This window comes from Arachis stenosperma, chromosome 1 (assembly GCF_014773155.1).
Source record: "Arachis stenosperma cultivar V10309 chromosome 1, arast.V10309.gnm1.PFL2, whole genome shotgun sequence".
Taxonomy (NCBI): Eukaryota; Viridiplantae; Streptophyta; class Magnoliopsida; order Fabales; family Fabaceae; genus Arachis; species Arachis stenosperma.
Genome location: NC_080377.1, coordinates 108,529,050 through 108,556,558, shown reverse-complemented (window position 1 = coordinate 108,556,558; position 27,509 = coordinate 108,529,050). Strand labels below are relative to the sequence as shown.

The following is a 27,509-nucleotide window of genomic DNA, read 5'->3' as shown; positions in this document are numbered from 1 at the left end:
GTAGCCATGGGAGCACTTTAAGTGTCCGAGTGTTGGAAAGCTAATCAACTTATCGCTTGATTTAGTTGATATAGAGTTGCATGAAATCGATCCACTGATTCCTTGAGATGATCCCTTGATTCTTGTTCCGCTTGGATTGCATGATTAGGATCATATGGCTCTTGGGTAGATGGATATGGACATGGTGTATATGGAGGTGGTGGTTCCTGGGAGTAATTGGGTTAAAATTGGGGTGGTTCTAGATATGGTTCATATGGCTCATAAGGTGGTTGGTGTGGTGGATAAGGGTTAGGATCATATGAGGGTGTTTGGTGGTAAGGGGCTTGTGAGTATGGTGGTCCAAAATGATGTTGAGGAGGGGTTTCATAGGCATATAGTGGTGGTTGTTGATAATCAAAAGAGTGCTCACCATAGCCATTGCCTTGATATGCATCATGGAATGGTTGTTGATAGTCCATAGGAGGTGGTTGTTACCATGAGGGTTGATCAAATCCTTGTGGCTCCTCCCATCTTTGATTGTTCCATCCTTGATGCATGTTCTCATTGTAATCTCTTATTCCTGCAACATAATTGTAACCAGACTCATAGCCAAAGGGGTGAGAGTTCATAGTAGTAAAAAAAAAAATAAAAATAAAAACTAACAAAAAGAAAATATTTTGAAAAAGATATGATTTTTTGAAAAAAAAAGATAAAATAAGATTTTGAAAAAAAGATAAGATAAGATTTTGAAAAAGATATGTTTTTTGAAAAAGATTTGAATTTTGAAAAATAAGATAAGATAAGATAAAAATTTTAAAATCTGAAAATTTTTTTTGAAAAATATTTACAATAACCAATAATAAGGCACACTTTTGCAATTCCCCGACAACGGCGCCATTTTGACGATCGGATTTTCTATCGGTAAAGAAATATAAAAATATAATCGCGTTGTAAGTGTAGTTTCTAAACCAACAGAGAATCCTTTCGTGCAAAAGTTTTGGTTATCACGAGTAACAAACCCCTAAATAAATTGATAACCGAAGTATTTAAACCTCGGGTCGTCTCTCAAGGAATTGCAGGGAGGTGTTCTTATTATTGGTTATGAGTTGTGTAAATCGGGGTTTTGGATTGAGAAGTAAGAAGAGAAAATTGCAAAGAAAATAAATTAATTGGAGAAAATCTATTTGAATAAAAATGCCTTGACCAGGAGAAGATTAATCGGAAGTTCTATCCTTGTTGGAATTTTCTCAAGATCAATTAGTAATTAGTAGTTGTTTCTACTTAGTTATCCCTCAACGAATGAAGGAAAGTCAAGTTAAAAGTCAACTTCTATTCACAAGTCTTAATCCTCTCCCTTGGGAAGGACTAGAGTTAGTGACTAACAAGCCAACCAACAACGAACCAATTATAATTGAACTCTTGAGTATTCCAACTCAAGGGTCTCCTAATATTAATCAACTCCAAAACCAAGTTAGGAGCCTACTTTACTAACATGAATGCCATTACACCATATCATAACATAAATTGAAGAAAGCAATCATAAATATGAAATATCTCAAATTGCATTTAAATAGAGAATCAAATTTAACATGAAGAGTATAAGAGAATTGAGTAAAGGAACATTGAACCAGGAAATTGAGAAGAAGAAATCCTAAATCCTTTAAGAGGAATCCTAATCTTAAATCCTAAGAGAGAGGAGAGAGCCTCTCTCTCTCTCTCTCTAAAACTACATCTAAATTATGAAAAGTGAATTATGAGTCTTCTATGTTGTGTTGAATGAATGGATAGATTCTCCCACTTTATAGCCTCTAATCTGTATTTTCTGGGCCGAAAACTGGGTCAAAAACAGCCCAGAAATCGCTGATTGTGAAATCTGCCACGCTGATTTTTGTCACTGCGACGCGTCCGCGTGGAGCACGCGTTCGCGTTGCCTAGATGTACGTCCACTTTGGCAAATTATATATCAAATCGAAGCTCCAGACGTTAGCTTTCTAACACAACTGAAACCGCATCATTTGGATCTCTGTAGCTCAAGTTATGACCATTTGAATGCAAAGAGGTCTGGCTGACAGCTTTGCAGTTCCTTCAACTTCTTGTATTCCTTCCACTTTTGCATGCTTCCTTTCCATCCTCCAAGCCATTCCTGCCTTGTAATCCCTGAAAACACTTAACACACATATCACGGCATCGAATGGTGATAAGAGATGATTAAATTTAATATTTTTAAAGCATAGGAAACATGTTTTCACAGATATCATAAAATGAGGAAGGAATAGTAAAACCATGCAATTTACATGAATAAGTGGGTGAAGATTTGATAAAAATCACTCAATTGAGCATAAGATAAACCATAAAATAGTGGTTTATCACCATTCTATGATGCATACCAATCCAATGGCTATGGTGAATCTCTTTGTGACTTTCAAGAACCACCACCATATGCCTATGAGCCACATCCTCTACATAACCCTCAACCATACTCACAAGCCCCTTACCACCAAACACCTCCATATGACCCTAATCCATATCCTTCATACCAACCACCTTTTGAGCCATATGAATCATACATGGAACCATCCCAATATCACCACTTTCAAGAGCCAACTCCATACCATGACCAAGATGAACCACCTCCAATGCACACAAATTTTCAACCACAAGATGAATTCTACCTTCCACCACAACCTCACATGGAAGAATATTCATGTCCATCGATCCAAGAGCCACATGATCCTAATCATGATATCCAAGCAGAACAAGAGTCAAGGGATCGTCTCAAGGAAGCATTGGATCAATTTCAAGCAACCATGGAGCATGTTGTGCAACAAGTGGAAAAAGTAGAGAATATTGAACCACCACACCCTAATTATGATGAACCACCTCCCTATTATGAACCATCCCTCCAAAATAATGAACCCTCCCATCCACCCCAACCTCCAATGGATGACATTCTTGATGTTCTTGTGCAAGGACAAGAGGAGATGACAAGGGATATGCAACAATTCATGACCGCCTTGGATGAGGTGGTAAACCGATTAGCCTCTCAATGCTTGAACAACTAAAGAACTCCCATGGCTACATGTGGAGAATCCAAGGAAGAGCATAGCATGAAGGAGAGATTGGAAACTCCGGTGGAAAAAGAGGAAAGCTACTTTGTGTTGGAACAATTGGAGGAACCTATGATTATTAAAGAAGAGGAAGAAGTGGTTGAAGACTTAGGAGATGCGGAACCTCCATGGGAACCTAGAGTTATAGAAAACCCCTCCAAGAAGATTAAAGGTGATGTTGAGGAGGAACGTGCACAACCTCCAAGGCATATCCCATATGAAGACTTGGAAGGAATGGAGCAAGAATTGAGTTCCCTTGGTAATAAAGATCAAGCATCAAATCTTAGCGGTGGTGAATCCTTTGAACTTGAAGAACCTTCTCTTGGTGAGATAGAAAGCAATGTAGAGGTAGATTTCTCTCATCCTCCCATTTATGATTTGAGTGACGGAGAAGAGTTAGATGGAATTGACGAACAAAGGATTGAATTTGAAAAATCTTGTGAAGAGGTGGAAGTCCTTAGAAAAAGAAGGACGGGAGTTGAGTACGCCTTATCAAGATCCTTGGAAGCTTCTTTCCCTAGGTTGTCATATATTCCTTCATTTGAGTGGGTAAAACTCATTTCTATTAGCTTTATTGTCCCACTTGAGTATGGTTTGCTTGAAACGGATGGTCAACTTAGGATGATTTATGGGATAAAGCGTAAGAGAAGAATGTTTAGTGGATGGCGTTGCAAATCAAGGCTCATTTTGGTTGATATTTCAAGGCTTAGATGCAAGGGTTGGGCTAGTGCTCAATTGAATGGGTCTAAAAGGAGAGTTTGGTATCACCTTGAGAATTCCTCTTGCTTACCACCCGGATGGATTAATGATGATCAACCTCAAGACGGGTGTGAAAATAAAGTGTGGGATCCCCGATTACAAGATGAGGACCACTTTTGGGAGCCCATGGTTTGTGAAGAACTCCATCAAAGCTTGGAGCTATTAATTTTGAAGAATGGAGCTTATTGGAGACTAAAGCATTGGTGGATGTTCCAAGATGAATTTAAGCACAAGCCACTTTGAGAGGAGCTCCCCATAAGTCCAACTTAAGGACAATAAACAAAAGTGCTAGGTGGGAGGCACCCCACCATGGTAAATTCTTTTCATTTTTCTCTTTTGTACATATTGGTAATTATGTTAATTTCATGTTTAGTTTAGTTTGTTGAGTTTATTTGGTAGTTTAGTATGTTAAATAAGGTTTTATGGTGTTTTGGTAGCTGTTTGGAGGTTTGGAACGCTTGGATTGGTGCAAAAACATAGAAAAATTTTTGAAAAATAGAGCACCATCCACGCGTACGCGTGCCCAAGCTTTTCGGCCATTCCACAGGCACGCGTACATGATGCGTCCGCGTGGATGCAAAAGTTCCACTCCCAGCCAATGACCCGAGAGTTGCGCCTGCACTGTGCGAACTTTGTGCCTGAGGCACAAACATCAACCCGCACATAAGCGCGATAGACGCGTGTGTGCCTCATCTCCGGTTCACCAGGCACGCGTACGCGTGCCTTGCGCATAAGCGTCGCGCCCATTCCACTACCATCCGCGCGCGTACACGCGGATGTCCTTCCTTTACTACATCTCTTTTCTTCTCCTCTTTCCGTTTCTTTCCTTCTCCTTTCTTCTTCCCTTCTTCTACCCCTCATCCAACACTCCCAAACACCATTGATAACCATTTATTTTAGTTAACTAATTAGTTATTTAGTTAGTTGATTAGTTAGTTTTAATTAGTTTTCATTTCATTTTCTTTTTTTCATTGTAAGTGTTGGATTGTTATTCTTGTTTACCATTAATTGCTGCTGAGTATTAAAAAGGGATGTTATCTTAACATCATTATGTTTATAATCTTTGTTGGATTATATTGTTGAGGTTATATTTTTCTACTTGGTTTTCAGTTTTTTTATGCTTACCTTTTAAGAATACCAAGTGATGAGAATTGCCTTCGAGCTTGTAACTCTTCATGAATTACATGATTTGGCCACCATGTGATTTGAATCCTTTTCCTCGATTAGGCAAGTTCTTGATATTGGATGTTGAGCATTTACCTTAATGCATTGTGTTTAATGATTATATGCATCCATATATTTTTCGCTTGAATGCTTTCATGCCTCTTTAATGCTTGTTTTACCTTACAAGCTCACTTAAAGCATCTCAAGCACACTAGGATAAGTGAAGTGCATACTTCTTTTGTGACATCACTTTTTATGTTAATGTGTGTTCCAAACCACGCAATTTAGAATTCACATACCTAATATTTCTTAATGTCACACTAATTCACTCACTCATTCCTAGTGATTTACCTCATTCCAATAATTATGCTTCCTTGCTTTTGTTTTCTCATCTTATGGTGTTATATTTTTGTTTTTCATGAATGATGCACCGCAAGCAAAAATGAAAGCAAAAGAGAAAACGCGCAGCAACCGGTTGATTTACCAACTGAAGGTAGCAATCCGGAAGGTCACCGTACCCCCTTGCTCATCTTTGAGTGCACCGAGGACGGTGCAAACTTTTAAGTGTGGGGAGGTCGTCCGACCGGTCGGTGATTTTGGGTGACAAGTTTCTAATCTCAACACTTTTGCATTTCATTTTTTAGGTCTTTTAGGATTTTTGTTTCATTTTCTTATTTTTGCATATATATTCACAATAAGCTTAGTCAAAATAATGAGATTTTTCAAGATTTCTATCTATAGGGCACCTCAATTGATTTGAGTGAAAAACTTTTCATTGAACTTGCTTGAATTATATATATCGTGGAACATGATTTTTGAGCTAAGAACACAAGCTTGTGAGTTTTGAGCCTAATGGTGTGGTTGCATCTTATAACCACTTATTTTCCTTCTTGTGTGCATTATTCTCTTTCTATGATTGTAATCTTTGATTTGTTTGATTCTTTATGTCCATTATTTTGTGTATACATGCATTTATATGATTGAGGCCATCAATTCATTAGCTCACTTACCCTAATAGCCTACCTTTTATCTTCTATTGTTAGCCAACTTTGAACCTACGCTTAACCCACTTGTTCTTTAATTTATCACATTACAAGCCTTAAAGCGAAAAACAATAAATGTCCTTATTTGGATCTTTGATTAGCTTAGGCTAGTGTGTGTGCATCATTCAAGTGTGGAAACCTTGGGACATTGGGTGAATAAAAGGGTAGTTTTGTATTGTTATTAAAAATATTGGGAATTGGGTACATACTCATGTATTAATTAAATATAAAACTATATGCATTCATGTTCTTGCATATAGAAAGAAAAAAATGAGAATAACAAAAGAAAAAGAAAAGAAAAAGAAAAATAATATGGAAAAGAAAAAAATAGAAAAAGAAAGAAGAAGAAAAAGAAAGAAATAAAAAGGGGACAAAATGTCCCAAAGCAAAGTAGAGCTCAAAAAAATCAATGCATATGTATTGCGAAATGAAAAGAAAATACATGAGTATGTGAAAAAGTGAAAAATGGGTAGTTAGGTTAGAACTTAATTGTATAGGATGTCATAGGCTAGGTGGAAAGTCTAAGCTTATCAAAGATTCAAATTTCAAGCTCACTTAACCATATATGCATCCTACCTTGACCCTAACCCCATTACAACCTAAAGAAAAGACCTCATGATACTTGTATGCATGCATGAAATATATGTCGGTTGTTAGAAGAAAAACAAATCTTAGAAAGCATGATTATGAGAGAATTGAGAGAATCAACCCTAAACACTTGAGCGAATAGAGTGCAAATACATCCGGTGAGGGTTTGATGCTCAATTACATGTTTCCACCTATGATCATCTCCTTTCATATAAGTTTGTAAAAATATTTAATAGCTCAATTCAATTGTGGTTTGGCATGGTTGTTAATACCTTTGGCCCTTGTGCTTATATATGTATTCTTGAGGAATTGATTTATTTCGACCAAGCAATTGCATTCACGTAGATAGTTGCATATAGGTAGATTGCATTTAGTTAGTTTCTATTGAATAAATGCCATACCCTTACTTCATTCTTCGTTTAAGAATGAGGACATGCTTGGTTTAACTGTGGGGAGGTTGATAAACCCCATTTGTAGGGTTTATCTTATGCTTCATTTAAGGGATTTTATGACCTTTTACCCACATTTATTCAATGAAATAGCATGGTTTCATGATTGTCTCCCAATTTGTGCTTAAGTGTGAAAATATGCTTTCTAGGTCCTTAATTAGCTAAATTTAATTCACCTTTGATTCCACTAGATGCCTTGATGTGTTTGTAAAGTGATTTCAGGTTGAAAAGGCTAGGAATGAATCAAAGGAGTGAGAGGAAAGCATACAAAGGGGAGAAGATCATGAAAAACCAAAGAATTGAACTCGCCCATGGACACGGGCGCGCACCAGGCGCTTACGCGCACTCTACGAAATGGCCCATGGACGCGTACGCGTGCTGTGTGCGTACGCGTCGGTGCTGGTATATGATTTTTTAATGAAAATGTGGCCAGCGAATTCAGAAGGGTTGTGGGGCCCAATCCAACCAACTTTGGCGCCAAAAATGCTATTTAAAGCCAAGGATTTAAGAGCAAAGGGGGATTCCATCATTTTCACACATTAGGATTAGGATTAGTTAATTTTAGAGAGAGAAGCTCTCACTTCTCTCTAGGATTAGGATTAGGTTTAGTTCTTAGATCTAGGTTTTAATCTTTGCTCTCATCTACTTCTACCTTTCAATTCCTTGTTGTTACATTCATTCTTCTTCTATTCTTTTGTTGTAATTTCCTTTATGTTGTTCTCATACTTTGTTGTAGATCTACTCTTGTTCCTTCTCTTTTCTTTCAATTCAATTAGAGGTAATTCATAATAATTGTGTTCTTTTTAATTGTTGTCATTGATTTCTTGCAATAATTGTTGTTAGATTTTATTCTTGTTGATTGATTTACTATGCTTTATTCTTTTGCCTTCCAAGTGTTTGATAAAATGCTTGGAAGGATTTTAGAGTAGAATTTTGTGCTCTTGGCTTGGAAAGGTAACTTAGGAACTCTTGAGTTGCTAATGTCCAAGTGATTGATAATTGGGAGCCATTGACTCTAGTTCTCACTAATTTAATTGGTAGAGAATTAGGACTTATGAACTAGGATTAATATAGCTCATTTGACTTTCCTCATCTATTAGTTAGAGGATGACTTAATGGGATTGATCCTTGCCAATTCTCATATTATGGTTAGTGATTAGGATAGAGATCCTTGATCACCAAACCTTGCCAAGACTTTTTTAGCTATTAGTTTACTTCTTTGCCATTTATCTTTCATGCCTCTTATCAAAAAATCCCAAACATAACTCATAACCAATAAAAAGAAACTTTATTGCAATTCCTAGGGAGAACGACCCGAGGTTTAAATACTTTAGTTTATAGATTTTAAGGGTTTGTACATGTGACAAACAAATTTTTGTATGAAAGGATTATTTTTGGTTTAGAAACTATACTTACAATGAGAATTCATTTGTGAAATTCTATACCATCAAAAATTCAATCATCACAACCCTATACAGAAGAGATTTGTGTCTAGTGGATGCTGATGTTCCAACAGTAGAGTGAGGAGAAATGTCATCAAGCCCTTCTTCTTCTTCATCAATGACCACTCTTTTGGATTTGATAGGTGATTTATTTTGTTGCTTCACTGCACTACCCCTTTTTAGGTAAGAGTTTCTATTTTCAAGTGACTCATTGGTCAGGTCAACAATAAAAAATTAAAAAAAAAAGTTAAAAAGATGCCATAGGAAAAGGATAGATTCTTATCACTCTTTATGCAGTCATACATATGCCTCATTATCAAATAAGCAAATGAAATTCCAATTTTTATAAAAATGGTATACAATACCAGTGTGTCACAAAATGAAATTCTTTGATAGAAACCACTTTGATGGAGGATCACGTGATTTATAATGCGATGGAGTTGTGCACGAACAGGACTTAAAGCTTTATGGGTTGGAGTGAGACCATCAATGAGAGAGATATTTTCACAAACAAAGGCTAGGGATTCTTGGTATGAAAGACCTAAGTCTTCATCCCATTTTTCTGAAGTATATGCGTTAACACCAACATCAGAATAGCCTAGGGATTCACTGATAGTTTCACTGTTCAGATTTAATTCACACCCTTTAACATATGAGTGAATATTTTCATTGTGATAGGTCATTTTAGCATAGAATTCATGGACAAGGTCAGGGTAAACAGGCTTTTTGATATTAAAAAGATAATTCCAATCCAGAAATTCAATATTTTTCATAAAGTCAATACTTTTCTTTACTAAAGCAGGAAGATCAGCGAGATAAGAAGAGCATAGAGGACGATTTACAACAACTATCCTATAAAGCTCGAAGTTCATAGCGGATGAAAAATGAAAAAAGGCTATAGTGAGAATGAGGTAAGTTTGGAAAGTGAGATTTGAAAGAAAATAGGTCATTATTAGGGGTTCTTTGACTGAACAAAAAAGGATGCGATTGTTACCTCTCTAAGAACGATGAGGATCAGACTTAGGTTTAGATCGGGAGAAATCATGAGGCTCTTCTTTGGTCATAGGACATTTTTCCTTCGAAGCACTAGGGCAAGGAGGTGCATTAGATGGTTCGGCTGCCTGAGAGGAGGAAGGACGACAGATGGTTATCTTGGAGCGAGCCATCGGTTCAATGTGAGGAGGAGAGGAAGATGGAGAAGGAGTATGAAAATGAATATGGACGTGAGTGTGGGATGGTGTACGAGAATTTTCAGGGATTCTGGGGAGTTTATGAGAGAACGTGCCTCTTCAGGTAGTATTTTTCTTCCTCATCTTGATGACAAAGGGGTATTATAGTTTTTCAAAAAATGAAATGATGATAATGAGAAATGTGAAGATACATGCAAGATATATAAAGAGATTTGTAATTGCAGCAAGTTAAAGAGTGTTCTTGAAAAAGGAGAAGTTCAGAACCCAATGAAGAGTTGATTTGAAAAGGATTTGATCCAAGGTTAAAAAAGTTATATTTTTAAACTAATGATTTAAAGTGTAGAAAAGACAGAAAATGAAAAAGATTTTAATGTATGACAAAACTAATGAGGCCTACTCATATACATACAAACTCATATTGGACACAAGAAGGATTGTGTTTAAGGAAACACATAGGACCACTTGAGATTAGAAAAGAATATTTAACCTACTTGAAATTATTTCAAAATTAGAATCCAAAATCAACGTTCCATATTAAGAGCTCTTCATTTGCCAGAAATATCTCATTTCGACCTGTGAGACAAAAACTTCACAAACTTCATCAGCAAGATTAAAACAAAGATTCATAATAGAGTATGCCTAAATTTGTTCTTAATTTGTAGATACTGTCTTCAGCTAAAGATTTTATGAATATATCATTCAGTTGTTCCTCCGAATTAACAAATTGGATATCAATATTCCTCTTTTGAACATGTTCCCTTATTGATTGAAATTTCACTTCAATATGTTTTGTTCTTGAGTGCAAAATAAAATTTTAGAAATATTAATAGTATTCATGTTATCACAAAACAAGGAAATATTTTCTACTTTCAATTTGTAATCAGTTAATTGAGTTTTTCAACCATAACAATTGGGAACAATAAGATGAGGCAGCAATGTATTCGGCTTTGGTAGTGAATAGGGCTACGATGGACTGCTTCTTGTTTAACCACACATTTAGAGACTTGCCAAGAAAACAGCGAATTCCTGAAGTACTTCTCCTATCCACTCTATCTCCAGTAAAATTTGCATCACAATACCCAACCACAGAAAAATCATCAAACCTAGGATACCTTAAACCAAAGTTGGATGTGCCATGAACATATCTAATGATTCTTTTAACTGCAGAAAGATGTGACTCTTTTGGTCGTGATTGGAATCTTGAACAAACTCCAACACTTTGTACAATATCCAGTCTAGAGGATGTAAGATATATGAGAAGACCTATATTTCTCTATGCCTAGTTTCATCAATATTGTTCCCAGTTTCATCCTTTCCTAACCATGAGTTTGGATGCATTGGAGTGCTTATGAGCTTGGCATTCTCCAATCCAAATTTCTTAACTAATTTCTTGTCATACTTCTCTTTATGTACGAAAATTCCATTTGAAATTTATTTAATTTAAAGTCCAAGAAAAAGTTAAGTTCACCCATTATACTCATGGGAAATTCACTTGTCATTAGTTTACTAAAATCAGCACAAATGGACTCATCGGCTGAACCAAAAATTATATCATCAACATAAATTTGCACTAGAATGAAAAATCATTAGAATTTTTAATGAAGTGAGTAGTATCGGTGGTGTCTCCTTGAAAATCATTTTTCAAAAGAAAAGAGCTAAGTCTTTCATATTAAACTTTTGGAACTTGTCTTAAACCATAAAGTGCTTTAGAAAGCTTGAAAACATGGTTTGAAAATTCTTTATTTTTAAAATCAGGAGGCTATGCCACCACATACACTTCTATATCTATGATACCATTCAAGAATGAATATTTCACATCCATTTAAAAAAGTTTAAAACCACAATGGACAGTATATATAAGGAAAAGCCTTATAGCTTCAATTAGGGCCATTGGTGCAAAAGATTCATTAAAATCTATTCCTTCCTCTTCATCATATTCTTGAGCCACCAATCTTACCTTGTTTCTAGCTATACTTCCATCTTCACCCAATTTGTTCTTAAAAATCCACTTAGTGCCCATCATTTTTTTTTCAATTGGATCAGGTACAAGTGTTCACACTTGATTCTTCTCAAATTATTATAACTATTCTTCTATGACTTTGATCCAAGAAGGATCATCAAGAGCTTCGTTTACCTTTTGAGACTCAATTTAAGAAAGAATTGACAAATTATTTTTCTCTGTTACTCTTCTAGAAGAAGATCTAGTAGTGATACCTTATTAGGGGTCCCTATGATGAACTCTTGAGGATAATTCTATAGAAATCTCCACTCTTAGGGTCATGGAGATTTAGGAACAGATTTGGATATGGTTAATTCATTAATACTGGTATTCCCAAGAAATTCAGCAGTTGCAAGAGACAAAATGAAATTGTCCCCAGCAAAGTTATCTACAATAGTAAATTCAGGGATAGGATGTACAGATTTATATTTTTCTTGATCTTGGGCTTCACTCATGTTGCCCTCCTCTTGGTTACCTACATCGCCATCTTTCAGAACACTTAGAACAGAATTAGAATCACAAAATGTAACGTGTATGGTTTCCTCAACAGACCTAGGGTCTTTGTGGAACACTCTAGAAGCTTTGCTAGAAGTTGAGTATACAACAAAAATACACTCATATGACTTTGAATCAAACTTTTTCAAATTACTTTTTGTATTTAATATAAAGCACTTACATCCAAAGACATGAAAGTATTTAAGATTTGGAGGGGTTCATTTTCAAAGCTCATAAGGGATTTTCTTCAAAAACTTTCTAATTATTATTCTATTTAGAATGTAACTTGCTGTGCTCACAGCTTCAGCCCATAAGAATTTAGTTACATTACTTTCACAAATCATTGCTCTAGCCATTTTGAAGGCTTCTATTTCTTCTTTCAACAACACCATTTTGTTGTGGGATTCTAGGATAAGAGAAATTATGTGATATATCTAATTCATCATAAAATAATTCAAAATATTGATTTTCAAATTATTTACCATGATCACTTTTAATAGAAGTAATTCTTAAATTTTTTTCACTTTGAACATTTTTGCAGAAAATACTAAGAGCTGAAAAATCATCATTCTTGTGGTTAGCAAGAACACCTAACCAAATCTAGTCTAGTTGGTACACGAAATCGTGATACACAACTTCGTGCAGCTGACCAGCAAGTGCATCGGGTCGTCCAAGTAATACCTTACGTGAGTAAGGGTTGATCCCACGGAGATTGCCGGCTTGAAGCAAGCTATGGTTATCTTGTAACTCTTAGTCAGCAGATTAATGATAAAGATGATTTTTGTTTATGAAGAATGAATAACATGAAATAAAAAGTACTTGTGATTCAATAATGAGGAACAAGTTGAGGTTCTGGAGATGCTCTGTTTTCTGAATCTCTGCTTTCCTTCTGTTGTCTTCTTCATGCATACAAGGTTCCTTCCATGGCAAGCTGTATGTTGGTGGATCACCGTTGTCAATGGTTACCATCCATCCTCCCAGTGAAAATGGTCCTCTATGGTTTTCCGCATGGCTAATCATCTGTCGGTTCTCACTCGTGCTGGAATAGGATCCATTGATCCTTTTGCACACTATCACTGCGCCCAACATTTGTGAGTTTGAAGCTCGTCACTGTCACCCCCTCCCAGATCCTACTCAGAAAACCACAGACAAGGTTTAGACTTTCCGGATCTCAAAAGTGCTGACAATTGATTCTAGCTTATACTGATGAGCGGATAATTTATACGCTTTTTGGCATTGTTTTTAGGTAGTTTTTAGTAGGATCAAGCTACTTTTAGGGATATTTTTATTAGTTTTTATGCAAAATTCACATTTCTGGACTTTACTATGAGTTTTTGTGTTTTTCTGTGATTTCAGGTATTTTATGGCTGAAATTGAGGGACCTGAGCAAAAATCTAATTTAGGCTGAAAAAGGATTGCTGATGCTGTTGGATTCTGACCTCCCTGCACTCAAAATGAATTTTCTGGAGCTAAAAACTCCAAATGGTGCGCTCTCAACTGTGTTGGAAAGTAGACATCCAGGGCTTTCCAGAAATATATAATAATACATACTTTGTTAGAGTTTAGACAACGCAAACTGGCGTTCAACGCCAGTTCCATGCTGTATTCTGGAGTAAAACGCCAGAAACACGTCACAAACTAGAGTTAAACGCCAAAAACATGTTACAACTTGGTGTTTAACTCCAAGAGAAGCCTCTGCACGTGTAAAGCTCAAGCTCAGCCCAAGCACACACCAAAGTGGGCCTCGGAAGTGGATTTCTACACTATGACTTATTTCTGTAAACCCTAGTAGCTAGTCTAGTATAAATAGAACTTTTTACTATTGTACTAGTGTCGAATCTTTGGTCTCAGTTTTAATCTATTGTTCATCTTAGGAGACTATTGATCACGTTTTGGAAGCTGGCCTCTCGGCCATGCCTGTACCACTATCACTTATGTATTTTCAACGGTGGAGTTTCTACACACCATAGATTAAGGTGTGGAGCTCTGCTGTACCTCGAGTATTAATGCAATTACTACTATTTTCTATTCAATTCAGCTTATTCTTATTCTAAGATATTCGTTGCACTTCAACCTGAAGGATGTGATGATCTGTGACACTCATCATCATTCTCACCTATGAACGCGTGCCTAACAACTACTCCCGTTCTACCTTAGATCGAGCGCATATCTCTTGGATTCCTTAATCAGAATCTTCGTGGTATAAGCTAGAACCCTTTGGCAGCATTCTTGAGAATTCAGAAGGTCTAAACCTTGTCTGTCGTATTTCGAGTAGGATTCAAGGATTGAATGACTGTGACGAGCTTCAAACTCGCGATTGTTGGGCGTAGTGACAGACGCAAAAGAATCAATGGATTCTATTCCAACATGATTGAGAACCGACAGATGATTAGCCGTGCTGTGACAGAGCATTTGGACCATTTTCACTGAGAGGATGGGAAGTAGCCATTGACAACAGTGATGCCCTACATACAGCTTGCCATAGAAAGGAATATGAAGGATTGGATGAAGGCAGTAGGAAAGCAGAGATTCAACAGGAACAAAGCATCTCCATACACTTATATTAAATTCCCACCAATAATTCACATAAGTATTTCTATCTTTATTTTATGCTTTATTCATCTTTATTTTCGAAAACCATTATAACCATTTGAATCCGCCTAACTGAGATTTACAAGATGACCATAGCTTGCTTCATACCAACAATCTCTGTGGGATCGACCCTTACTCACGTAAGGTATTACTTGGACGACCCAGTGCACTTGCTGGTTAGTTGTGCGAAGTTGTGACAAAGTGTGATTTACGTTTGAGAGCTCCAAGTCTTTGGCGCCATTGTTGATGATCACAATTTTCGCGCACCAAGTTTTTGGTGCCATTGCCGGGGATTGTTTGAGTTTGGACAACTAACGATTCATCTTGTTGTTTAGATTAGGTAATTTTCTTTTCAAAAAGTTTTCAAAAATCTTTCAAAATTTTTTTCTTTGTTTTCGTTTTTCCACAATTAATTTTCGAAAAAACCAAAAAAAATTAATAAAATCATAAAAATAAAAAATATTTTGTGTTTCTTGTTTGAGTCTTGAGTCAATTTTTAAGTTTGGTGTCAATTGCATGTTTTTAAAATTTATGCATTTTTTTCGAAAAATTCATGCATGGTGTTCTTCATGATCTTCAAGTTGTTCTTGATAAGTCTTCTTGTTTGATCTTCATATTTTCTTTTTTTGTGTCTTTTGTTGTTTTTATATGCATTTTTGCATTCATAGTGTGATCTTCAAAGTGTTCTTGGTGTTCATCTTGACATTCATAGTGTTCTTGCATGCATCATGTGTTTTGATCCATAATTTTTATGTTTTAGGTCATATTTGTGTTTTTCTCTCTCATCATTAAAAATTCAAAAAAACATCTTTTCCTTATTTCTCTCATAAATTTCGAAATCTTTGGGTTGACTTAGTCAAAAATTTTTAAAATTAGTTGTTTCTTGTTAGTCAAGTCAAGATTTCAATTTTAAAAATCTTATCTTTTCAAAACTTTTTCAAAAATCAAATCTTTTTCATTTTTCTTTTATATTTTCGAAAATTTTTAAGATTTATTTTCAAAATCTTTTTCTTAATTTCATTTCAAATTTTCAAAAACTTTACTAACAATTAATGTGATTGATTCAAAAATTTGAAGTTTGTTATTTTCTTGTGAAGAAAGGTTCAATCTTTAAATTCTAGAATCATATATTTTAGTTTCTTGCTAGTCAAGTAATCAATTTTAATTTTAAAAATCAAATCTTTTTCAAAATAAATTTCAATCATATCTTTTTTAACCATATCTTCTCAAATCATATCTTTTTCAAAATAAAAAATCCTTTCTAACTTCTTATCTTTTCAAAATTGATTTTCAAATCTTTTTCAACTAACTAATTGATTTTTTGTTTGTTTTACTATTTCTTATCTTTTTCAAAACCACCTAACTACTTTTCTCTCTCTAATTTTCGAAAATTACCTCCCTCTTTTTCAAAAATTCTTTTTAATTAACTAATTGTTTCTAATTTTAATTTTAATTTTATTTCTTCTCTTAATTTTCGAAAATCACTAACTTTTTTTCAAAAATAATTTTCAAAATTCTCCCCATCTCATCTCTTTCTATTTATTTATTTAATTACTAACACTTCTCTTCATCTTAAAATTCGAACCCTCTCTTCTCTTTTGTGTTCGAATTTCTCTCTTCTTCATTCTTATTCTTCTTTTCTTCTACTCACATAAAGGAATCTCTATACTGTGACATAGAGGATTCCTCTTTCTTTTCTATTCTCTTCTTTTTCATATGAGCAGGAGCAAGGACAAGGACATTCTTCTTGAAGCAGATCCTGAACCTGAAAGGACTCTGAAGAAGAAGCTAAAGCACAATAATTCAGAGAAAACCTTACAGAGAATCTCAAAAAAGAAGAAGACATGGCCGAACCCAATAACAATGGTGGAGGCGCAAAGAGGATGCTTGGTGATTATACTACACCTACTTCCAACTTTTATGGAAGAAGCATCTCAATCCCTGCCATTGGAGCAAACAATTTTGAGCTGAGGCCTCAACTAATTGCTCTAATGCAACAGAACTGCAAGTTTCATGGACTTCCATCAGAAAATCCCAATCAATTTTTAACTGAATTCTTGCAGATCTGTGATACTGTTAAGACTAATGGAGTAGATCATGAAGTCTACAGGCTCATGCTTTTTCCTTTTGTTGTAAGAGACAGAGCTAGAACATGGTTGGACTCACAACCAAAAGATAGCCTGGATTATTGGGATAAGCTGGCCACGGCCTTCTTGGCCAAGTTCTTTCCTCTTCAAAAGCTGAGCAAGCTTAGAGTGGATGTTCAGACCTTCAAGCAAAAAGATGGTGAATCCCTCTATGAAGCTTGGGAAAGATACAAGCAGATGACCAAAAAGTGTCCTTCTGACATGCTTTCAGAGTGGACCGTTTTGGATATATTCTATTATGGTCTATCTAAGTTCTCTAAGATGTCACTAGACCATTCTGCAGGTAGATCCATTCACCTAAAGAAAACGCCTACAGAAGCTCAAGAACTCATTGACATGGTTGTAAATAACCAGTTCATGTACACTTCTGAAAGGAATCCTGTAAATAATGAGACGCCTCAGAGGAAGGGAGTTCTTGAAATTGATGCTCTGAATGCCATATTGGCTCAGAACAAAATGTTGACTCAGCAAGTCAACATGATTTTTCAGAGTCTGAATGGATGGTGATGAGCGGATAATTTATACGCTTTTTGGCGTTGTTTTTAGGTAGTTTTTAATATAATCTAGTTACTTTTAGGGATGTTTTCGTTAGTTTTTATGCTAAATTCACATTTCTGGACTTTACTATGAGTTTGTGTGTTTTTCTGTGATTTCAGGTATTTTCTGACTGAAATTGAGGGACCTAAGCAAAACTCTGATAGGAGGCTGACAAAGGACTGCTGATGCTGTTGGAATCTGACCTCCCTGCACTCGAAATGGATTTTCTGGAGCTACAGAACCCCAAATGGCGCGAACTCAACGGCTTTGGAAAGTAGACATCCAGAGCTTTCCATAAATATATAATAATCCATACTTTATTTGTGATTAGACGACGTAAACTGGCGCTCAACGCCAGTTTCATGTTGCTGTCTGGAGTCAAACGCCAGAAACACGTCACGAACCGGAGTTGAAAGCCCAAAACACGTTACAACTTGGCGTTCAACTCCAAGAGAAGTCTCAGCTCGTAGATAGATCAAGCTCAGCCCAAACATACACCAAGTGGGCCCCGGAAGTGGATTTATGCATCAATTACTTACTCCTGTAAACCCTAGTAGCTAGTTTAGTATAAATAGAACCTTTTACTAATGTATTAGTCGTCTTTGGACCACGTTATATCTTTGGTCTCAGTTTTATTTTATTATTCATCTAAGGAGACTATTGATCACGTTATCGGGGCTGGCCATTCGGCCATGCCTGGACCTTTCACTTATGTATTTTCAACGGTGGAGTTTCTACACACCATAGATTAAGGGTGTGGAGCTCTGCTGTACCTCAAGTTTCAATGCAATTACTATTATTTTCTATCCAATTCGATTTATTCCTTTTCTAAGATATTCGTTGCACTTCAACTTGATGAATGTAATGATCCGTGACACTCATCATCATTCTCACCTATGAACGCGCGTGACTGACAACCACTTCCGTTCTACCTTAGACCGGGCGCATATCTCTTGGATTCCTTAATCAGAATCTTCGTGGTATAAGCTAGAATTGATGGCGGCATTCATGGGAATTCGGAAAGTCTAACCTTGTCTGTGGTATTTGGTGCGCGAAATTGTGAACAATACTTTTCACAACTCTCATAATCCCTGGTCATGAACTCCAAAAACTTGGTGGTTCAATTCCATGGCATTACACAACTTCGCACAACTAACCAGCAAGTGCACTGGGTCGTCCAAGTAATACCTTACGTGAGTAAGGGTCGATCCCACGGAGATTGTTAGTATGAAGCAAGCTATGGTCATCTTGCAAATCTTAGTCAGGCAGACTCAAATGTATATGGTGATGAACGAAAATAACATAAAAGATAAAGATAGAGATACTTATGTAATTCATTGGTAGGAACTTCAGATAAGCGTATGAAGATGCCTTCCCTTCCATCTCTCTGCTTTCCTACTGTCTTCATCCAATCCTTCTTACTCCTTTCCATGGCAAGCTCGTGTAGGGTTTCACCATTGTCAATGGCTACCTCCCATCCTCTCAGTGAAAGCGATTGCATATGCTCTGTCACAGCATAGCGGAATTCAGCTGTCGGTTCTCGGTCAGGCCGGAATAATATCCATCGATACTTTTGCGTCTGTCACTAACGCCCCGCCTGCTAGGAGTTTGAAGCACGTCACAGTCATTCAGTCATTGAATCCTACTCAGAATACCACAGACAAGGTTTAGACCTTCCGGATTCTCTTGAATGCCGCCATCAGGTCCTGCCTATACCACGAAGATTCCGATTAAAGAATCCAAGAGATATTCACTAGAGCCTTGGTTGCTTGTAGAACAAAAGTGGTTGTCAGTCACCTTGTTCATAAGTGAGAATGATGATGAGTGTCACGGATCATCACATTCATCAAGTTGAAGAACAAGTGATATCTTAGAACAAGAACAAGCGGAATTGAATGGAAGAACAATAGTAATTGCATTAATACTCGAGGTACAGCAGAGCTCCACACCTTAATCTATGGTGTGTAGAAACTCCACCGTTGAAAATACATAAGCATAAGGTCTAGGCATGGCCAAATGGCCAGCCTCCCAATGATCTAAGATAGCATAAAACGAAGATAGCTACCAAAGTCTTCTAATACAATAGTAAAAGGTCCTACTTATAGATAACTAGTAGCCTAAGGTTTACAGAAATGAGTAAATGACATAAAAATCCACTTCCGGGCCCACTTGGTGTGTGCTTGGGCTGAGCAATGAAGCAATTTCGTGTAGAGACTCTTCTTGGAGTTAAACGCCAGCTTTTATGCTAGTTTGGGCGTTTAACTCCCATTTGGGTGCCAGTTCCAGCGTTTAACGCTGGGATTTCTTGAGGTGACTTTGAACGCCGGTTTGGGCCATCAAATCTTGGGCAAAGTATGGACTATCATATATTGCTGGAAAGCCCAGGATGTCTACTTTCCAACGCCGTTGAGAGCGCGCCAATTGGGCTTCTGTATCTCTAGAAAATCTACTTCGAGTGCAGGGAGGTCAGAATCCAACAGCATCTGCAGTCCTTTTCAGTCTCTGAATCAGATTTTTGCTCAGGTCCCTCAATTTCAGCCAGAAAATACCTGAAATCACAGAAAAACACACAAACTCATAGTAAAGTCCAGAAAAGTGAATTTTAACTAAAAACTAATAAAAATATACTAAAAACTCAACTAAAACTACCAAAAACGTACTAAAAACAATGCCAAAAAGTGTATAAATTATCCGCTCATCACAACACCAAACTTAAATTGTTGCTTGTCCTCAAGCAACTAAAAATCAAATAAGATAAAAAGAAGAGAATATGCAATGAATTCCAAAAACATCTATGAAGATCAGTATTAATTAGATGAGCGGGGCTTTTAGCTTTTTGCCTCTGAACAGTTTTGGCATCTCACTCTATCCTTTGAAATTCAGAATGGTTGGCTTCTTTAGGAACTCAGAATCCAGATAGTGTTATTTATTCTCCTAGTTAAGTATGATGATTCTTGAACACAGCTACTTTATGAGTCTTGGCCGTGGCCCAAAGCACTCTGTCTTCCAGTATTACCACCGGATACATACATGCCACAGACACATAATTGGGTGAACCTTTTCAGATTGTGACTCAGCTTTGCTAAAGTCCCCAATTAGAGGTGTCCAGGGTTCTTAAGCACACTCTTTTTTGCCTTGGATCACAACTTTATTCTTTCTTTTTCTTTCTTTTTCTCTTCTCTTTTTTTTTCGTTTTTTTCTTTTTTTTTCGTTTGCTTTCTCTCTTTTTTTTTTTGTATTCACTGCTTTTTCTTGCTTCAAGAATCATTTTTAATGATTTTTCAGATCCTCAGTAACATGTCTCCTTTTTCATCATTCTTTCAAGAGCCAACCTTCATGAACCACAAATTCAAGATACATATGCACTGTTTAAGCATACATTCAGAGAACAAGAGTATTGCCACCACATCAAAATAATTAAACTATTATAAAATTCAAAATTCATGCAATTCTTTCCTTTTTCTCAATTAAGCACGTTTTTATTCAAGAAAGGTGATGGATTCATAGGACATTCATAACTTTAAGGCATAGACACTAAGACACTAATGATCACAAGACACAAACATGGATAAACATAAGCATAAAATTCGAAAAACAGAAGAATAAAGAACAAGGAAATTAAAGAACGGGTCCACCTTAGTGATGGCGGCTCTTTCTTCCTCTTGAAGATCCTATGGAGTGCTTGAGCTCCTCAATGTCTCTTCCTTGTCTTTGTTGCTCCTCCCTCATGATTCTTTGGTCTTCTCTAATTTCATGGAGGATGATGGAGTGTTCTTGATGCTCCACCCTTAGTTGTCCCATGTTGGAACTCATTTCTCCTAGGGAGGTGTTCAGTTGCTCCCAATAGTTTTGTGGAGGAAAGTGCATCCCTTGGGGTATCTCAGGGATCTCATGATGAGAGGGGTCTCTTGTGTGCTCCATCCTTTTCTTGGTGATGGGCTTGTCCTCATCAATGGGGGTGTCTCCTTCTATGTCAACTCCAACTGAATAACAGAGGTGACAAATGAGATGAGGAAAGGCTAGCCTTGCCAAGGTGGAAGACTTGTCCGCCACTTTATAGAGTTCTTGGGCTATAACCTCATGAACTTCCACTTCTTCTCCAATCATAATGCTATGAATCATGATGGCCCGGCTTGCCTTCTCAATTGAACCGGCTTGCCTCTTGAATCTCTCTTCCATTGTGCGCCCTCTTCACATATGACTGTGAGGACTTGGTCCAACCTTTGATCAAAGTTGACCCTTCTAGTGTAAGGATGTTCATCTCCTTGCATCATAGGCAAGTTGAACGCTACCCTCACACTTTCCGGACTAAAATCCAAGTAATTCCCCCGAACCATAGTAAGATAATTCTTTGGATTCGGGTTCACACTTTGATCATGGTTCTTGGTGATCCATGCATTGGCATAGAACTCTTGAACCATCAAGATTCCGACTTGTTGAATGGGGTTGGTAAGTACTTCCCAACCTCTTCTTCGGATCTCATGGCGGATCTCCGGATATTCACCCTTTTTGAGTGAAAAGGGGACCTCGGGGATCACCTTCTTCAAGGCCACAACTTCATAGAAGTGGTCTTGATGCACCCTTGAGATGAATCTCTCCATCTCCCATGACTCGGAGGTGGAAGCTTTTTTCTTCCCTTTCCTCTTTTTAGAGGTTTCTCCGGCCTTGGATGCCATAAATGGTTATGGAAAAACAAAAAGCAATGCTTTTGCCACACCAAACTTAAAAGGTTTGCTCGTCCTCGAGCAAAAGAAGAAAGAAGAGAGTAGAAGAAGAAGAAATGAGGGAGAAAGGGATGGCTTTGTATTCGGCCAAGAAGGGGAGAAGTGGTGTTTAGGTTGTGTGAAAATGAAGGAATGAAGAAGGGTATTTATAGAAGAGTGGGGAGATGGAGTTCGGCCATTATGGGTGGGTTTGGGTGGGAAAGTGGTTTGAATTTGAATGGAAGGTTAGGTGGGGTTTTATGAAGGATGTATGTGAGTGGTGAAGAGAAAGATGGGATTTGATAGGTGAAGGGTTTTTGGGGAAGAGGTTTTGAGGTGATTGGTGAATGGGGGAAGAAGAGAGAGAGTGGTGGTGGGGTAGGTGGGGGTCCTGTGGGGTCCACAGATCCTGTGGTGTCAAGGAAAAGTCATCCCTGCACCAAATGTTGCTCAAAATCACGTTTTGAGCCATTTCTGGCGTTAAACGCCGGGCTGGTGCCCATTCCTGGCGTTTAACGCCAGGTTCTTGCCCTTTTCTGGCGTTTAACGCCAGTCTGGTGCCCCTTTCTGGCGTTAAACGCCCAGAATGGTGCCAGACTGGGCGTTAAACGCCCAACAGCTAACCTCACTGGCGTTTAAACGCCAGCAACATCTTCCTCCAGGGTGTGCTATTTTTCTTCCTATTTTTCATTTTGTTTTTGCTTTTTTCATTGATTTTGTGACTTCTCATGATCATCCACCTACAAAAAACATAAAATAACAAAAGGAAATAGATAATTATAAAACATTGGGTTGCCTCCCAACAAGCGCTTCTTTAATGTCAGTAGCTTGACAGAGGGCTCTCATGGAGCCTCACAGATACTCAGAGCAATGTGGGAACCTCCCAACACCAAACTTAGAGTTTGAATGTGGGGGTTCAACACCAAACTTAGAGTTTGGTTGTGGCCTCCCAACACCAAACTTAGAGTTTGACTGTGGGGGCTCTGTTTGTCTCTGATTTGAGAGAAGCTCTTCATGCTTCTTCTCCATGGTGACAGAAGGATATCCTTGAGCCTTAAACACCAAGGATTCTTCATTCACTTGAATGATCAGTTCACCTCTATCAACATCAATCACAGCCTTTGCTGTGGCTAGGAAGGGTCTGCCAAGGATGATGGATTCATCCATGCACTTCCCAGTCTCTAGGACTATAAAATCAGCAGGGATGTAATGGTCTTCAACTTTTACCAGAACATCCTCTACAAGTCCATGAGCTTGTTTTCTTGAGTTGTCTGCCATCTCTAGTGAGATTTTTGCAGCTTGCACCTCAAAGATCCCTAGCTTCTCCATTACAGAGAGGGGCATGAGGTTTACACTTGACCCTAAGTCACACAAGGCCCTCTTGAAGGTCATGGTGCCTATGGTACAAGGTATGGAAAACTTCCCAGGATCTTGTCTCTTTTGAGGTAATTTCTGCCTAGACAAGTCATCCAGTTCTTTGGTGAGCAAAGGAGGTTCATCTTCCCAAGTCTCATTTCCAAATAACTTGTCATTTAGCTTCATGATTGCTCCAAGGTATTTAGCAACTTGCTCTTCAGTGACATACTCATCCTTTTCAGAGGAAGAATACTCATCAGAGCTCATGAAAGGCAGAAGTAAGTCTAATGGAATCTCTATGGTCTCATTTTGAGCCTCAGATTCCCATAGTTCCTCATTGGGGAACTCAGTGGAGGCCAGTGCACGCCCATTGAGGTATTCCTCAGTGGCGTTCACTGCCTCTCCTTCCTCCCAGAGTTCGGCCATGTTAATAGCTTTGCACTCTCCTTTTGGATTTTCTTCTGTGTTGCTTGGGAGAGTACTAGGAGGGAGTTTAGTAATTTTTTTGCTCAGCTGACCCACTTGTCCTTCCAAATTTCTGATGGAGGACCTTGTTTCATTCATGAAACTTTGAGTGGTTTTGATTAGATCAGAGACCATTGTTGCTAAGTCAGAGGTATTCTGCTTAGAACTCTCTGTCTGTTGCTGAGAAGATGATGGAAAAGGCTTGCCATTGCTAAACCTGTTTCTTCCACCATTATTGTTATTGAAACCTTGTTGAGGTCTCTCTTGATTCTTCCATGAGAAATTTGGATGATTTCTCCATGAAGAATTATAGGTGTTTCCATAGGGCTCTCCTAGGTAATTCACCTCTTCCATTGAAGGGTTCTCAGGATCATAAGCTTCTTCCTCAGATGAAGCATCCTTAGTACTGCCAGGTGCATTTTGCATTCCAGACAGACTTTGAGAAATCAAATTGACTTGTTGAGTCAATATCTTGTTCTGAGCCAGTATGGCATTCAGAGTATCAATCTCAAGAACTCCTTTCTTCTGACTTGTCCCATTGTTCATAGGATTCCTTTCAGAAGTGTACATGAATTGGTTATTTGCAACCATCTCAATTAGTTCCTGAGCCTCTGTAGGCGTCTTCTTCAGATGAAGAGATCCTCCAGCAGAGCTATCCAAAGACATCTTGGATAGTTCAGAGAGACCATCATAGAAAATACCTATGATGCTCCATTCAGAAAGCATGTCTGAGGGACATTTTCTGATTAATTGTTTGTATCTTTCCCAAGCTTCATAGAGGGATTCTCCATCTTTCTGTCTGAAGGTTTGGACTTCCACTCTAAGCTTACTCCATTTTTGAGGTGGAAAGAACTTTGCCAGAAGGCATTGACTAGCTTTTCCCAGAGTCCAGGCTATCTTTAGGTTGTGAATCCAACCATATTCTAGCTCTGTCTCTTACAGCAAAAGGGAATAGCATCAGTCTGTAGACCTCAGGGTCAACCCCATTAGTCTTGACTGTGTCACAGATTGCAAGAACTCAGCTAAAACTGATGAGGATCTTCCATTGGAAGTCCATGGAATTTGCAATTCTGTCGCATTAGAGAAACTAATTGAGGCTTAAGCTCAAAGTTGTTTGCTCCAATGGCAGGGATAGAGATGCTTCTCCCATAGAAGTCGGGAGTAGGTGCAGTAAAGTCACCCAGCACCTTCCTTGCATTGTTGGCATTGTTGTTGTTTTCGGCTGCCATGTGTTCTTCTTCTTTGAAGAATTCGGTCAGGTCCTCTAAAGAGAGTTGTGCTTTGGCTTCTCTTAGCTTTCTCTTCAGGTCCTTTCAGGTTCAGGGTCAGCTTCAACAAGAATGCCTTTGTCTCTGCTCCTGCTCATATGAAAGAGAAGAGAACAAGAAGATGTGGAATCCTCTATCACAGTATAGAGATTCCTTGAGGTGTCAGAGGAAAAGAAAATAGAAGAAAGAAGGTAGAAGAATTCGACTTGATGAGATAAAGTTCGAATTGTACATTAAGAAGGAGTAGTACTCCATAAATAGAAGATGTGAGAAGGAGGGAAGAGAATTTCGAAAATTAATTAGAAGGATGTCAAAAACATTTTAAAAATTGATTGATAATTTTCGAAAATTGAGAGTGGAAAAGAAATCAAGTGATTTTGAAAAAGATTTTGAAATTAGAAGTTAAAAAGATTTGATTGAAAACTGATTTTGAAAAAGATGTGATTAAAGAGATATGATTGAAAAGATTTGATTTAAAAACGATTTTAAAAGATATTTTTGAAAACAATTTTTTTAAAAGATTTGATTTTGAAAATCAATGACTTGTCTAACAAGAAAAGATATGATTCAAACATTAAACCTTCCTCAACAAAAAGGCAACATATTTGAGATGTTCAATCAAATCATTAATTGTTAGTAAGTATCTTTGAAAAAGGAAAGGAATTGATTTTGAAAACATTTGATTGAAAAGATATGATTTGAAAAAGATTTGATTTTGAAAAGCTTAGAAAACTTGAAAAAAAATGATTTGAAAAACAAAATCTTCCCCCTTTGCCATCCTGGCGTTAAACGCCCAGAATGGCCTCCATTCTGGCGTTTAACGCCCAAATGCTACCTCTTTGGGCGTTAAACGCCCAACCAGGTGCCCTGGCTGGCGTTTAAACGCCAGTCTGTCTTCTTCACTGGGCATTTTGAATGCTCAGCTTTTTCTGTATAATTCCTCTGCAGCATGTTCTGAATCTTCAATTCTTTGTATTATTGACTTGAAAAGACACAAATTAAAAATATTTTTGGATTTTTAATAATCAAAATGCAACAAGAATGAAATAACAATGCATGCAAGACACCAAACTTAGCAGTTTGTATACTACTGACACTATATGAGACACATAAACACTCAAGCCAAAAGAATTCAAAGATCAGAGTAAGAAATCATCAAGAATTACTTGAAGATCCTTAAGATACATGAATGAATGTATGCAATTGACACCAAACTTAAGATGAGACTAGTGTCTCAACAAGGAACATAACATATTTTTGGTTTTTATGAAATTTTTTTTTATTTTTTTTTTGTGTTTTTCGAAAATTAAGTGGAAAAAGATATCAAAATTTTTAATGAGAATTCCAGGAATCAGTGCAATGCTAGTCTAAGACTCCGGTCCAGGAATTAGACATGGCTTCACAGCCAGCCAAGCTTTCAAAGAAAGCTTCGGTCCAAAACACTAGACATGGCCAAAGGCCAGCCAAGCCTTAGCAGATCACTGCTCCAAAAGCAAGATTGATAAAAGTCAACAAGCTCTTGTGATGATAAGTTGAAACCTCGGTCCAATGAGATTAGACATGGCTTCTCAGCCAGCCAGATTTCAACAAATCATCATGAAACTCTAGAATTCATCTTCAAGAATTTCGAAAAAAAATACCTAATCTAAGCAACAAGATGTACCGTCAGTTGTCCAAACTGAACAATCCCCGGCATTGTTACCAAAAGCTTGCTCAAAACTTGAACAATCCCCGGCATTGTTACCAAAAGCTTGCTCAAAACTTGAACAATCCCCGGCAACGGCGCCAAAAACTTGGTGCGCGAAATTGTGAACAATACTTTTCACAACTCTCATAATCCCTGGTCATGAACTCCAAAAACTTGGTGGTTCAATTCCATGGCATTACACAACTTCGCACAACTAACCAGCAAGTGCACTGGGTCGTCCAAGTAATACCTTACGTGAGTAAGGGTCGATCCCACGGAGATTGTTAGTATGAAGCAAGCTATGGTCATCTTGCAAATCTTAGTTAGGCAGACTCAAATGTATATGGTGATGAACGAAAATAACATAAAAGATAAAGATAGAGATACTTATGTAATTCATTGGTAGGAACTTCAGATAAGCGTATGAAGATGCCTTCCCTTCCATCTCTCTGCTTTCCTACTGTCTCATCCAATCCTTCTACTCCTTTCCATGGCAAGCTCGTGTAGGGTTTCACCGTGTCAATGGCTACCTCCATCCT

The 27,509-nt window shown here is 37.5% G+C and overlaps 2 non-coding genes across 2 annotated transcripts; one reads left to right on the top strand and one right to left on the bottom strand.

Moving 5' to 3' along the window:
* Positions 1-17,053: 17,053 nt before the first annotated feature.
* On the bottom strand, positions 17,054-17,161 carry LOC130949960 (small nucleolar RNA R71). Its single transcript, XR_009073495.1, has one exon. It is a non-coding gene; the product is annotated as a small nucleolar RNA R71 (small nucleolar RNA).
* Positions 17,162-24,735: 7,574 nt separating this feature from the next.
* On the top strand, positions 24,736-24,843 carry LOC130949489 (small nucleolar RNA R71). The gene has a single exon (XR_009073396.1). It is a non-coding gene; the product is annotated as a small nucleolar RNA R71 (small nucleolar RNA).
* Positions 24,844-27,509: the final 2,666 nt, after the last annotated feature.